This window comes from Sinohyriopsis cumingii, chromosome 10, assembly GCF_028554795.1.
Source record: "Sinohyriopsis cumingii isolate HCF-2022 chromosome 10, ASM2855479v2, whole genome shotgun sequence".
NCBI classification, from domain to species: Eukaryota; Metazoa; Mollusca; class Bivalvia; order Unionida; family Unionidae; genus Sinohyriopsis; species Sinohyriopsis cumingii.
Window position 1 is genome coordinate 14,005,654 of NC_142970.1, and position 15,860 is coordinate 14,021,513.

The 15,860-nt window shown below is 35.1% G+C and overlaps 1 protein-coding gene across 1 annotated transcript in view; it reads left to right on the top strand.

Annotated features, from left to right (window-relative positions):
* The window catches only part of LOC149789623 (band 3 anion transport protein-like), a 256,790-nt gene that overhangs the window by 61,927 nt on the left and 179,003 nt on the right, over nucleotides 1-15,860 (top strand). The window lies entirely within an intron of this gene.

Below are 15,860 nucleotides of genomic sequence, written 5' to 3' on the forward strand. Positions count from 1 at the left end.
GGGTTTATGATTATATCTCCTTTATGAGTGGGACAGTGCTATACAGAAAGTGAGTTTATTCAGAGAATACCTACATTAAAAGAGGGAGTGTTATACATAATGGGTTTATAATGAGGTGCCTACATTATGAGATGGAGAGTGTTATAAAGAGATTGGATTTATAGAGAGGGACAGTGGTATACAGACTAGGTTTGTGTTGAGAATACCTACATACAAGAGGAATAGCAATATACAGTGGACTTACAGTGAGTGACCTATATTATAAGAGGGACAGTGGTATATAGAGGGTTGGTTTGTAGTGAAGGACATACATAATAAGATGAACAGTTTTATACAGAGACTGAGAGTGAGTTTATAGTAAAGGACATACATTATAAGAGGTATGTTATTATATGGAGTGGGTTTATAGTGTGGGCCAGATTGGTTTATAGTGAGGGCCTGATTTGGTTTATAGTGAGGGCCCAAATTATAAGAGGGACATTGGTATACAGAGTAGATTTGTATTGAGGACACCTTCATTATAAGATGGACATTGTTATAGAGTGACTAAATTTATAGTGAAAATACATTGTAAGAGGAACAGTGTTGCACAGAATGAGTGTATAGTGTGTGTGACCAACATTATAAGAGGGAGTTGGATTATAGTGAGGGGACACTTTAAATTGTATCTATTTGGAAAATCAAGATCGGTTGTGAATATGCATTTTGCATCATTAGATATTTGTAAAATTAGTTTAATCATTATATTTGCAATAATATGTAGTGATTTTCTAATTGATAATAAACATTCTGTACATGAAGTACTGTATATGGGAGTAATGTTTTATAAAAGTCATCACAATTTTTCCATGATATTTCCAGAATTTATATTCCCAAAACATTTTTGATTTAGATGATTTTAGAATGTTGGTATCTGTGTATGGGTACAGGTACTTAGGGTACCTGTGCATTGTACTAAAAATTTGGATACCTGTATATAGGTATAAGTACTTTGGGTACATGTATGTGTGTAGTAGTACTTTAGGTTGTTGTTGTTGTTGTAGGGTTTGACGCCATTTCTCAGCACAAGATCGGCTATACATGGTGGCCAGTATAACTGGTGGAGGAAGAACCCTGGAAAACCCAGGGAAGAACCACTGACCCATGAGAAGCTACTGGCAGGCTTTCCCACGTACCCACGCTAGATGAGCCTTGGACTCAAACCCATGCAGACAGAGGTGAGATGGCAGTGATCCGGAACGGTGAGCGCTTTAGACCACTCGGCCACTCGGGGCCCCAGTACTTTAGGTAGGTGTGTATCAGTATTGGTACTTTGGGTATTTATATATCGATACTGCTACTCTCTGTACTGCTGTATAGGTACTAGTATGATATTGATACATTAGGTACCATGTATTGGTACCAGTACTTTGAGTACCCGTGTATTAGTAATGGTATTTTAGTTATATTTGTATAGGTACTGGTATTTTAGGTACCTGTGTGTGGGTATCAGTACTTCGGGTATCAATTTATTGGTATCTGTGTATAGTTATCTGTACCTCAGGTCTCTGTGTATAAGTGTCATTACTTAAGTTATCTGCATATGGGTACCTGTACTTTGGGTAACTGTGTATAGGGATCACTACTTTGGGTACCTGTGTATAGGTATCAGTACTTTGGGTAGTTGTGTGTAGGTGTCAATACATTGGGTAGTTGTGTGTAGGTATCGATACATTGGGTACCTGTGTATAGGTATCAGTACTTTGGGTATGTGTGTATATGTACTAGTACTTTGGATACCTGTATATGTGTACTAGTACTTTGGGTACCTGTGTATTGTACTTGTACTTTGGGTAACTGTACATGTATTGGTACTTGTACTTTTGGTAACTGTGTATTGATGTTTATACTTAGGTAAATGTGTATTGGTACTGGTACTTTGGGTACCTGTATATGGTTACTGGTACTTTGGGTACCTGTGTATAGGTATCAGTACTTTGGGTGCCTGTGTATGGGTACCTGTAGATGGGTATCAGTACTTCAGGTATCTGTGTATGTGTACCTGTGTATGGTTATCAGTACTTCAGGTATCTGTGTATGGGTATCAGTATTTCAGATATCTGTGTATGGGTATCAGTACTTTGGGTATCTGTGTATGGGTATCAGTGCTTTGGGTACCTGTGTATTGGTACTGGTACTTTATGTAACTGTGCATTGGTACTAATACTTTGGGTAACTGTGTATTGGTACTAATACTTTGGGTAACTGTGTATTGATACTGGTACTTTGGGTAACTGTGTACAAGTACTGGTACTTCGGGTACGTGTGAATTTTTACTGGTACTTTAGGTACCTCTGTGTGGGTATTAGTACTTGGGTACATATGTATGGGTATTACTACTTTGGGGTGGGCCTTGAGTGGCTGAGTGGTCTAAAGCGCTCTCCGTCACAGATCACTGCCATCTCAGCTCTGTGTGCGTGGGTTAGAGTCTTGGGCTCAGCCACTGTGGATATGTGAGAAAGCTTGCCAGTAGCTTTTTGTGGGTCAGTGGTTCTTTCCGGGGTTTTCCCATGTTCTTCCTCCACCATTAATACTGGCTGCTATGTATAGTGTCTCTTGTGCTGAAAAATGGCGTTAAACCCTATAACAACAACAACAACTATTTTGGGTACCTGTGTCTTGATACTGGTATTTTGGGTACGTGTGTATGGGCACTGGAGCTGTTCTTTTAATACAGTATAGAGTAGTACATGTTTTGGTGATATATATGTATTGGTGGTTATTTTATATGGTTGAGAGGAAGTTTATTTAGTATATGTAATAGATAATAATTTTTGTGAGGTCATTTGCTTAACATGTCTTTTATTGACTTCAATAAAATGCAGATTTTACATTTAAAATGATAGCTTGAGTATCTTTTTTGGTGCCATATAACATACATCATTTAATGTTATTATTGCATGCTATAACTTTTATATTAGATATTATGGGATACATCAACATGTATTTGCATTTTGTCATTAAAGTTGAATAAATGGGACTGTTTATGCCTACAGTATACTTGTATCATCACTTCATCATAAAGTGTTCCAGTTGAAATGATACTGATACCAGTTAATATTTTTATAGCAGTATAAAATAACACAGCTACATTGTTGTATCATGTTACTAATGATGCAATCTAAGAAGTGATTGTAGTTAATGTAACTTTTTGCAAAGTTTTTTTTAAAATGTTTTTTGTGTTATTTTAATGGCACTTATACATTTTTGCCCACATCATTGAGAAAAAATGACTTTTGTTGTTTGTCAGAAGTTATTGTTGCAGACTGGATTTTCTATATTAATGTTAGTTTACATTTTCAGACCAAAATTATATATATATATATATATATATATATATATATATATATATATATCTAACAACTACCATAAAACTCCTGAGTGAGGCTGCCTTCAAGAACCTAACTTTAAAGAAAGGCTTACTCCTCTCTCTATGTGTGTGTATGTATGTATATATATATATATATATATATATATATATATATATATATATATATATATATATATATATATATATATATATATATATATAGTCATAGCTGGAACACAAATCATATATGTGACATATTTAGATCACTGTCTGGGATGTGTGAGAACTGAATTGGGTGTATATTGAGGGTATATGGGTGAAATAAAAATAAAAAAAAGTGGGAATTTGTAAATGCAAAGTTTAAGGTCAGAGTTACTGAATGCTTAGTGCCTGCTGTACCAATTAATTTAATTTGTTATTAGGTGCTAAGACTGATAGATTATTTAGTGGCTTGACTTATGTGATGGTCCGTCACCTTGGCCATTTGCACTATATAACTAGCACATTATTAATTGCAATTTTTCAATCAGTTTTTCTTAAATTCACACACTGAAACAAAAATTCACATCATAATTAAGGAACCAAGTTAAAATTTTAAAAGAAAATGCTTGATTTGAAAGAATATGCGCTGCTTTTTAGTATGCAGCACAATCTCTTGGTGATTACTTATCGTGGTCAGTATGTTGGATTTATTCCTTATTGTTTTGGGTGTATTGTATTTATTCCTTATTGTGGTCAATATGTTGGATTTATTCCTTATTGTTTTGGGGGTATTGTATTTATTCCTTATTGTGGTCAGTATGTCAGATTTATGCCCAGCTTAACTCAACTATCTGGTAAGTTAACCTTTTCAGCCAACACCTTGGTATTTGTTGTTTAATCTTATTATGCCAATTAGAGAGTCATACAAGGGACATACAAACCTTAGTCATTTAGATTTAACAAACAAACCAAGGCCATGGAAGAAGTTCATAGTCCAGTGAAAGTGTTACAAAACTTTCATTGTGACAAAAATAAACTAACTTGTCTGAAAACAGGGTGCATTAAAAAGTTTTTTTTTGAGAGATGATTTAGGGTGTCCCAACATACAGTGAAAAGTGTCTGAAAAATGCCATCAGATGAACAGACAAGTAACTACAGTACATGTACTTAGAGTGGTGCAGGTAAATAACTACTTAGAGTGGTACAGGTGTGACTTTTTGTTTCTCTTTAACAGATTACAACTACGTGCAGCTTGAGAAAATTAGAAGCTATCTAACATGGGACCGCTCTGGTGGCCTAGTGGTTAGAGCATCCACCTTGGATGCGGGAGGTTGTGGGTTCAATCCTTACAAAAATGGTACTAACAGCAGCCTCGCTTGGTGCTCAGCATTAAGAGGTTAGTGTTAGGACTGGTCGGCCTGGTGTCAGGATAATGTGACTGGGTGGGACATCATGCTACAAGTCTGCAGCATGATGCCCCAGTGCTAGACATCACTATAAACTGCCACACTGCATACATCGTAGTGATATGACTGAAAAATTGTTAAAGCTGCATTAAAAATCCAAATCACACACACACACACACGCACACACACACACGTGGGTGCACTAGATATTACACATGTATTTCTTTTAGTCAAAACTGATATACACTCACCAGGCATACATTTCAAAGTCTGTCTAGTCTAGTTTAGGAATACTTCCACAGGAGTTTATCATGCAGGTTGTTCATGCTTTAGGGCAGAAAATGATGCCTTTGTTGTTGTTTGTTGTTTTGTATTCGTTTCTTAATGACAAATTGGTGATGGCTTGAATAATCATACATGTCAGCAGTCATTACTCTTACTGTAACTTGGGCACCTTTTCTAACGTCAAAATAATGCTTAGGCCAGGTAAAATAAATACTGTTTCCTGTAACCCAACTGACTCCAACAAAAATTCAGTGGACTTGATTCTGATGTTGTATTTTAGGGAATACTTGATAGATTTTTAGCTTGACAGTCAGAATTAATTAGGAATACATAATTTCTTATATTAAAGAAATTTTAAGACAAGATCTTACTTAATTACCCAGATTTTTTCACTCCTGTTACAGGATATAACAGAATGTTTATTTGCATATTCAGAGCAATGAGGGTTTAAAGAACAATCATTTTAATGGCTGCAGTACATTACCTGTTGTTGTTACATTGCTGACTTGAGTAGCCTGGAAAGAGACTGATGGCTCCATGATTTTAATTGTCAAAGTGAACATACAGTCCATTTTCAGTATGGTGCTCTATTGCAGACTGGAGGATGACATACTGACATCTTGCTTTTCTGTCACAGTCTTGCCTAATGCATAGATGCCCCGTGGCTCTGTTTTGAAGTAGAACCAAAAAAAGTGGACTGAGATGATCAGAATGCAGATGCCATGATGTCATCCCCAAAAAAATAATGATTAAGAAAGACCCAAGATGCAGCAGAAGCCTTAACCTCTAACCTCATGGGCTTTGAGTCTCATGAAGGAAAGATCTTTCACTATGAGAGACTGATAAGCTGGTAGCTTTTACGATAGACTAATCTGTCTTGAGATGGTGACTGCTGAGACATCAGAGCTACCTTTGAGAAAGAGATGTTTTCAATCATTTCTTTCCCATGATGGTTTAGTCCAAAACAAACAAAGCTCTAACTGACCAGAGGAGCATATTTTGATCTTGCCTAGCACAAATGTGTACCATCACTAGAAATTTCAGTAGGTTCAGGGACTACCAATGTTAGTTGATTCTTGGTTAGAGAGTTATGCTGGGAAAGAGTGACTGAATTGAAGTCCCTATTACATCATCGTCAATGCTATATTCCATAAAAAGCATGAGTTTCATCCCTCCTCGCTAATACTAAATAGAGAGATGAGTAAGCTTTTCTTTAAAATTAGGTGCCTGAAGGCAGCTTCACTCGGGCATTTTATGGCAGTTGTTAGATAATGACCAATGAACACACAAAAGATTCCATTTTGGTATTAAAGAGAAAAAGATTGGTTTCTTAAAGTCAGATCATGTGATCAGTTCTGATAGATGAGGGTCCAGTCTTTGGTGGAGCCCATAAAAAACTTGAGGGTATTCGAGTTATAGACCTTTTTATGAAGGAGACTGAGCAGACCTTTTCTTCCAAAAGCAAGAGAGAAAAAATCCACAATTATCGTGAAAGAGGGGCATAATCAGTGTGTGGCCTAAACCTTGTAGGTTGATTGCCTTCTAGCTTGAAATGCCTGGACTCCCGTTTGAAACGAGATGTTGATCCTACCAGCTGTAGAGTCTGTAATTACCTGTAATACCTGAATGCAAAGCCTATCAGCACAAGCCATTGGGAATACTCCACTTTACTCAGTTTAATGGTTTATCACCAGCGGCCATCTCTGCAGTGATTTCCTTGTTTTTCATGAATATGCATAAACTTTAAACTTGCATAAACAGTCACTGCAAGTGAAAGTAAATTTTTCTTGGCATTGTGACTCAGCATGGCCTTTCACACTGATGGAATAAATAAGTTTTTCTTCCAGATACTTTTCACTTATTGATCGATAAAACGGGCACTTTTATTATTGTGTACGAGATTGTTACATTCTGTTGTTGTAAACATTTTATTTTGATGCATACTTGAAAAGAACAAGGAAATCTCAGCACAGCCAGCCAGGGGTGATAATGGAACATAGTGGAATATTGCCCATGGCTTGCAATAATGTGAGCATATGTTTACAGATCCTGTTAGTGTTTTGGTTTTTTAATCAGTGATTATGTCCACACTTTTTCAACTGCAGATATTGTTTCATTACCAGTTTTTATTTTTCATATGTCTACCTTGAGTCTGCACTTACTTTGTTGTAATCAGCATACATGTACCTACATTTAGTTTGTGTAAAGTTTAAGACCATACCGTTCTCACTTGACGACAAAGATATTTTTCAGGTTGCATTCAGAGTCAGTTCCAGTTTTATAAAGAGTTGGATAATGTGCAAGAAAGTGAGTTGCATGATTTGATTGCTCAAGCTATATTGGCAGGTCATTGATAAAAGTGAAAACAAGGGTGGCCCATTGTGGGTCCCAATACTGTGTATGATGTTCTTTTCTCGCATGCATTTTGAACTGCAGACAGGTTTTTGAAAAGAATGTCATGACCAACAATGTCGAAAGCTTTTTGGGGTCTACAGAAATAAAATTATTTGAATTCACTGGAGTTATCGAGATATCTTATGTTTTATGTCCTGAATAGTTTTTGTGTGAGCTTTGTTGGGGAGTTTATTGAATAGTTTTAAAAATGTTACCTGGATGGCCATTATCAGATTATAGCAGGTCATTTCTTGCCTTCTCATTTAAACTGTTAACCTTTTCTTGCCATGTTTGTATTACATGTACTTGTTTTGACCTAAAACTTATATTTTGTCTCTAGTTTTCTTAGGATGTAGTACTTTTGCATTCATCCTAGAAGGTTGTTTTGGATGTTTTACTGTTTTAATAGGAGCATGTGCACTTACGTTGTTCAAGAACTTCATTCAGGGATTTGGAGCCATGGTGGCTCAGTGTTATGCTGGACTCGTGACTAAAAGGGTGTAGGTTTGAAACCTACCATCAGACCAGGCTGAGTCAGCTGCCATGGTATGTCATAGGTAAAGCATTTTAATACTATTGTCACGGCACTAAAAATAACCTACTTGTGCTGCTGTGCTCTAAAGCACCAAAGCAAACCAAAACAGATCATCCAGGAATCAAGGGCATCATCCAAGTTATCAAGTAATTTAATAGTTTCTCATGGAACAGAATTCAGATATCAAGATTTGTATTTTATATTGATGTGGCTGGCTGTTCATAGTGAATGAAGATTGTTTTTAGTTACACAGATGGGAAAATGATCACTTATTAAAGGTACACGTTATTACTGGTATACTGGTGTACTGTGGTATGTACCATGGTACTTTTTCTTTGTGATGGTACTTTGGTAGTTTGCGTCAGTATGGTATGTATGGAAATTTCAGAGTAATCTTGTTCAAAATTTCAACGATATTAATAGCACATTTTAATTTTTCATGACAAAATAATAATCAAAATTGTCACAAATTAATGTTGAATATTACAAATATAATTGTGTTTATGATCTTTTAATCCTATGTTTGACACATGTTTCATATGCCAGTGTAGTGGACAAATGTGATGTCATGAGACATATTCAGGTGAATCTGATTTTAAAAATACCATTTTTAGTTGTTTACTATAGTATGTTAAGTACATGTGTTCCTTTGTAAGATAGAGAAACTATAACATTTGTAGGAGAGCAATTGTTTTCTCTAATTTTGCATAATTTTCAAGTCCACTAAATATTTTCTTCTTTGTTGAGTCGGTGTGTTTTATGTTTACTGGGCCTCTGATAAATAGCTTGCTTTGGTGATGGCATTCCATTCTGTGCTTTTATATCAATAATGCACAGTAGCTAATGAATTGTAGGCTTCGGTGTCAACACTTCTATTTTTATCAACAAGATCTCTAATGTCAGCATAATGAGATTTACAGGGTGTCAGATATAATGTAAGCTTAATAATCTAGTTGCAGTTTAGATTACAGCTAATACAACAACTACATAGCAGATTCAACTGTATTAAGGTACTGACCATGTCATTTTTAGGTTGGGGTGTGGGGGGGAGGGCACAATTCTCTTTAATTCAGAAAATTTTAAGACAACTTTTTTTTGTTCGGTAATGTAATGGATATAGTACAGTGTTTTTTTGCTTTAAATTAAGAAAGCTTTTTTTTTCTTTAGATATTAACAGATATTTTAAAAAAGACATGTCAGGCCCCTGTCTGAGAAAATCAAATTGTTGGTCCTCAATATAATGGCTGTATACCATGGTGCATATCACAGTCTGTTTAGAAATTCCGATGTACCACATATTTAATTGTAATCCAGCTCAATGACTTGTACTTAATTTTGCCACAAATACTGCAGCTACGTTATTGGTATTGGTGTTAGACTGATCCAGTGGCCTAAGTGGTTAGAGCATCCACCTCATATGCTGGAGGTCGTGGGTTTGAACCCTGGCTAAGTCATATCAAAGGCTTATAAAAACGGTACTTGCAGCTGCCTCACTTGGTGCTCAGCATTAAGAATTTAGTTTTAGGATTGTTCAGCCTGGTGTCCAGATAATGTAAACAAATTGTAAAAGCTACATTAAAAATCCAAAACGCACACATTCTCTAAAAGATACATGTATTGTAATCCTTTTGTATTAAACAGCATGATTTTATAGAAGACAGAAGACAGAATGATATGAATACAGTGGTCACTCAGAATAGTGATGTTCAGGATACCATGTAAGTGTTCTGCCTAATAAGTTGAGTATGTACAGTATCATTACTACAGTTATCCATAAACTGAGAGCCATTATCATACCCATGTTTTATTAGGGACTGTTGTATCCTGGATGATAAATGGCTTGATAAATACATGTATCATCCAGAAACTGGGACCCATTGTTTTGCTTATGATATCTCTAGGACTGTGGTATAACTGAGGTAGGTTCAGTATCAAAAGTACATTCATCCAAAAAATGGGATGCATTATCATACTTGCATTATACAGCATTTGGGGACCAGCGCCAGACTATCCATAGGGCAAAGTGGGCAATGTGTCCAGGGCCCTGAGGCTCAAGGGACCCCATACATTATCATCTGATTTCACAGACAGGGCCCCCAAGGCTCAAGGGGCAATGTATATTATCGTCTGATTTCACAGGCAGTGTTATTAATAGTACTGTAACCATATCTATGGACAAGGCAGGATAGCTATGGGCCCCTATGTTGACTGTGCCCAGGGCTTCCAAAGGCCTTAATCCAGCCCTGTTAGGGACTGTGGTATCCTGAATGGTAAATGGCATGATTAATTTCCTCAAGAAAGTAGGCTCCAGTATCATACTGCTGCTATATTGGGGACTGTGGTATCCTGAAGTTACCATGAACTTTACAGAAGTAAATGGTTGTATTTTTTATGCACAACAAGTGGAATTAATTGCCTTTGTGTAATCAAAGTTTGGAGATAGAGGTTTAAAATAAATCTTCATGCTTTATAGGAACCAAGATATCTGTTATGTGATTTACAGTAATGTTGAAAAAAATTGCATTTAAAATTCATCTGAAATGTGCAGATCAAACATATTAGGGGCAAGACCTACCATTGATTACATTGAGTAATTAATCTGATATCAATCTATCCATCTTGATTTGTTTAAAATTTGGTGTATAGACTAATACATGTTCTTGTATCCAAAAACAAGAAAACATTACACTGAGTATCAAGTATTAAGGATGGTCCATAACAGTGTTTGTTCTCTGATGATTATGCAGTTTATGGGTGACTCTCACTTACGTTGTTCAGCAATCACTACATACAATTTTCTGCTGTTTAATCTAACATAGACCTGGCTAAAAACTGCTCATATGAACATATCAATTTCAGTTTCAGTTTCCTTTAACATTAATAATAAAAATATGCTCTTGATAGGAAAATTGTTTTTAAAAAATAATCTTTATCTTCATCTTTGGATGTGGCTGATGTTGAACCAGACCAGTACATCACAGCAGCTTCCTTCCAAACTGAGTAAATGATGCGAAGATTCTACCTTTGAAAATGATCTTGTAAGGGACCGACTATTTATTTTTAAGAAAGGTTGTGCCTGGGATTTTCTCTTGAACCATGATATTTTGTTTTACTACACCCAAAATATCGCTGTGAAATATTGTTTTGTATATTTGATTTAATTTATATTTGATTTAATTTAATTGTCTGTTTGTAAGTTTTAAATTTTTTTTATTTTTAATTTCATTACATGTCAATCTGATGTAATTTTGTTTACTAGGAATTTGATATTTTCCAGAAAATTCTGTTTGACCTCTTTTCATAAATAACTAATAATAGAAACACAGTTTTTATTTTTGACTTAGTTTCTGACCTTGATTCAGAAATTACTGAGACAAGTAAACAACTTAATATTTTTATTTTATTCTCAAGTAAACTGATTGGTTTTTATCAAAGTCATGCTGGTAGTATTTGACTTTAGATTGTAAACAGTCTTATTTCGCAATTCTGGGTTTTCCGAAATTGCGCAGTAGTTAAGATTTTTTAGTGATATTTAGAGAGATATTTATCAGTTTGGGCTTAAAAACACTTGCTGTCAAGGTGTTTGTTTTATTGTGACCAGTTTGGAGTTATATTTCAATTTTATTCAAATTATTTGGATTCTGAAAGATTAATTCTTTTTCCTGGAAATATTTGAGTGCTTATATAGAATTCTTGGACAAAGACATTTATTTAAATTTTATTCAGAAATTCAAACACTGGAATATTGTTTGTGAATCAACAAAGAACTAGAGACACAACAGCACAATACTGACTACAGTATACATCACCTTATGTTTTGGAATTTTCGTCAGGACTCGAACTCAAATTTCATTAGAACTTTAATTACTAGGACTTTTAATATTAAAATTCATGGATTATTCTTGGATTGTTTTTGGATTTGATTCTTAAAAGCATAAGTTCTTAATTTTTTTATATTTTTACATTAATTTTTCCAGGGAAATAAACTGTTTGTTAAATTTTTCAAAGCTTGTTGTTTTCACTCTTTCTGTGTTAGTGTTTATTAGAGCCTGCTGATGCATCCTGATGTATATATATTTGTTTGAAAGCAATGGTACATCAATATCAGAAGTGTTACACTAAAATGACCCCAGTTGTTGAAACTATTTGCATAACCAACATACAACTATAGTAGTTAAATTCTAGCCATGTTGTTGTTTTATTGTGTACTTTGAAGAGGAAATCCAAGTCCATTTCATAAACATCATGTGTGAAAATTTAGAAGTCAAATACACAGGTACTGTCTTACTTAATAGCTGGTTTTCAAAAGGTGATTATTCAGGCTATTGTAGTGTGGAGACTGGTTTATAATTCTCACATTTTATGCAAAAGAATTTGGTTAAATTACTTGATAAAAGTGGATGACTTTTCAGAATATATGATATGAGTTTGTATTTTTGATTCAGACAATGTGAAAGTTGGATTCCTTTTCAACCCACATTCATCTGGTTTGTGCTTAATTCTCCTTGTCAGTAAGAAATGTGTTTCGATGTTTTTTTTATATAGTTGCCTTCATTTTATGCTAATGGCCAGTTTAATGATGGGAGTTGTTTATGGGCCAGAGAATTTGACTCCAGATTCAAAATTGCTGACCTCTGCTGCTTTGCTTTGTCCAAAAACTGTTAAGGTGACTGGAGAAATAGAGGATTGGTCCCTTAGATGGATTCTCATATTGCCATGAGGCACATAATTATAGTTTTCAAACCTAAACACCATGATGAAATTCCATATACTATTTACCATATATGCTTAAAATAAGACAGATAAAATATGGTTAATGCACAACAATATCAATTTTGCTTCAGTTACCTGGGCCACGATTTGTGCTTTTCATTAAACAAATTTCAGACACCTACATAGAGTACTATTAAACACAGTAAAGCGCTCTCCATTACAGATCATTGCCATCTCACTTCTGTCTGCATGGGTTCAAGTCTTGGATTCAGCCAATGTGGGTATGTGAGAAAGCTTGCCAGTAGCTTCTTGTGGGTCAATGGTTCTTTCCAGGCTTTTCCCTGGTTCTTCCTCCACCATTAATACTGGCCGCCATGTATAGCCTATCGTGTGCTGAAAAATGGCATTGAACCCTATAACAACAACAACAATTAAACACAGTGGTACTCTTTGTTTTTGATTGTCCTAATTTTGTTGCAAGTCTTGATATAACACAGCGCCAATGGGTTAAATAGATTGTGGAATGAGGTCAATATGAAATTGCCCAGATTATATGGCTTTCTTTGCCAGCTTATCTGTCACATTTTTATATACCTTATATGCCTGTTATTTTTAGGTACAAAGATTAAAACTTTGCAGTTGGTGTGTGCTTTAGGTAAAGGAAACCTTATGGATATTGGTCTCGGAAGCTTAAGGGTCAGGACCACATTTTTTGGAAAGAAAATGGTTTTCACACAATAACTCTAGTTCAGCATCATCCACAGTTACCAAACTTGGGGTAAGAAATAACCATATTGATTTCAGGAACTCATACATGTGACAGAAAAGAGAGGCCAGCTTGGAACAGATTAGGAGTTTTGACCTCAAAAGAGGGACGATTTTCATGGATCCAATTTTTCTCATGCAGATGGACAAAATTGATAGGCATTGCACAAATTTCCATTGGTTTAAATGTTAAAATATGCAAATCAGTCCTTTCACAGTAATGTGTTACCATTTATACCCTGCTTGTATGTGCCATTAACCTTTTTAACATTTCTTACAAGATCATTGCCTGGATTATATTGGTGGCTGTCCTCTTAATTTTTTTCTTAACACTTGAAAATTATGTACTGTCACTAAATCCATGTTTTCCTTTAGAGTGAGCATCAATTTTTTTCCCACAGAAGGCAAAAAAGACTTGTTGGGGCAGCATTGGAACTGGGTAGATTCATATTGCTGTCTCCCAAAACTGCTTAAGACTAGTCCAGTTTTGGAAGTTCTTTTGAAGTCAGATTGTTGTCCTGAATTTCATCTTCCAGAGCAGTTCTCTCTGGGTTAATGTCATGAACCTCTCAGACAGCTTCACCACTGCAATAAAAAAATGCCAAACATTAGAACTTTTGAAATAAACTGTTTATTTCTTTTATTTCTAATAAACTTTTTTTATGCTGCAGTTAAGATCTCGAGAAAGATTACAGGTCCATGCATTCTTATTGTTAGAGCAACTTACTGCCATTTTCACAAAATAATCCAACAAAAACTAAAGGGTCATTGAACTCACCTGCTGGAGTTGATGCAATTGACCCAGGGGAATTTTTTTAATCTCTGAAATATTATAGAATTTGTTGCCGATTTAAATGCAGACATTACTCCTCTATCAGTATAATTCTTTTAGAAACTAGATTGAACTTTTTCTTTAGAGGTACCCATTAATGCATTTTAATTTCCATTTAGACCAATAATATTGTTTCAGTGTTCACCCGTCAATAGCTGATATTGTCAATATTCAGATCATATGAGATATGACATTCTAACTAATTGGAATAGTTAGCATTTATTGCATTCCAAGCATCTATTGTTGTTTTAATATATGCAAGATTATCTACATGAAGCACTGATGCATACATTATAGCATCACACCCATTGTGATATTCAGCATAATTTGCAGATCCATTGGTAGTCATTATCACCATCCTTTAACAATAACAATTACATAAGGAAAGAAACAATTATCACTTGCTACAATTATAGAAAAGAAAGACCTCATTCATCCCAGGCATTATGGATTAATTCCTATACTCTATCCATATTATTATTATTATTTCTTTTGAACAACAAAATAGCTAAACTTTAGTAACACTTACATGTATATTTTATCCAAGCATGCATAGATGAGTTCTGCTGATCCAAAGTTAGATGTTGGTATTCCAAGGAATCTTGCGGATATCCTGTTGATATCCTTGTGAAAAACATGAATTAAGACTGTCAGAATTTTATTCTTGACTTGAGCGATTTGATTTGCAGCACATATTTGTGACTTCATCGCACTGAGTGCCCAAAGCTTGGGTCACAGTGTAAGTAGTTCTTGTCTATTTGCGTGAGAATTATATGCAATTTCCAAGTCTGGAAACGTTTTGACTGGATTGGAAAAATTGTTACCAGAAACTGGAGATTATGTTCAGCTAGTTTGCAAATGGTGTCTCAGCATTTGTAAGTTTATCCAAATGATGCAGATCTCATGCACATGGATTTTGGTGACAACTTTTCTGTTGTTGTGGTTGACATGCTTTTATGAGATATAGTTTCTGCATGATGTGTGATGTCATTCTTACCACTATAACAGATTTTATAATTAGCTTTTAAAGGAAGAGCAGAATACATATTCGTGTCCCTTTGATTTGGATTACAGCCCTGAAATTTCCATTTCCATCCATCATTGCATTTCATGATATTTTGGTTGCATCAATTTTGGCGTTTTGGCATTGGAAGAGGCATTTTGGCATTGGGAGATAATGCACAGTTAACCATCTTGACAAACTTAAAAATACTAAAGTTTAAACTAACCCAGATTTATTCCTTTTAAGCGCTTAAATAATCCAACCATAATCAATTTAAATTTTTTAATTTTGTCCAAATTTTCTGTGATCATATATAGTATAAGCTCTAATCCAGTGGTTCCCAACCCCCAGGTTGCAATCCAAATCACTGTTGTGGGGATGTTCTAGAGGGTCTTGATATTTTGAGTGTGGCAAAACTTTTAAAAATGTGGAAACAGGTTTGTGAGGATCAGAAAAACTATTTCTTGGGGTTGAGGACGAATAGGGTTGGGAACTACTACTCTAATACATCTTGACCTCTTTAAGCACCAACGCAGAATGTACCTTGCAGAGAAAATCAAAGTCATGTTTATTATTTTATACTGATTGAGCTCATT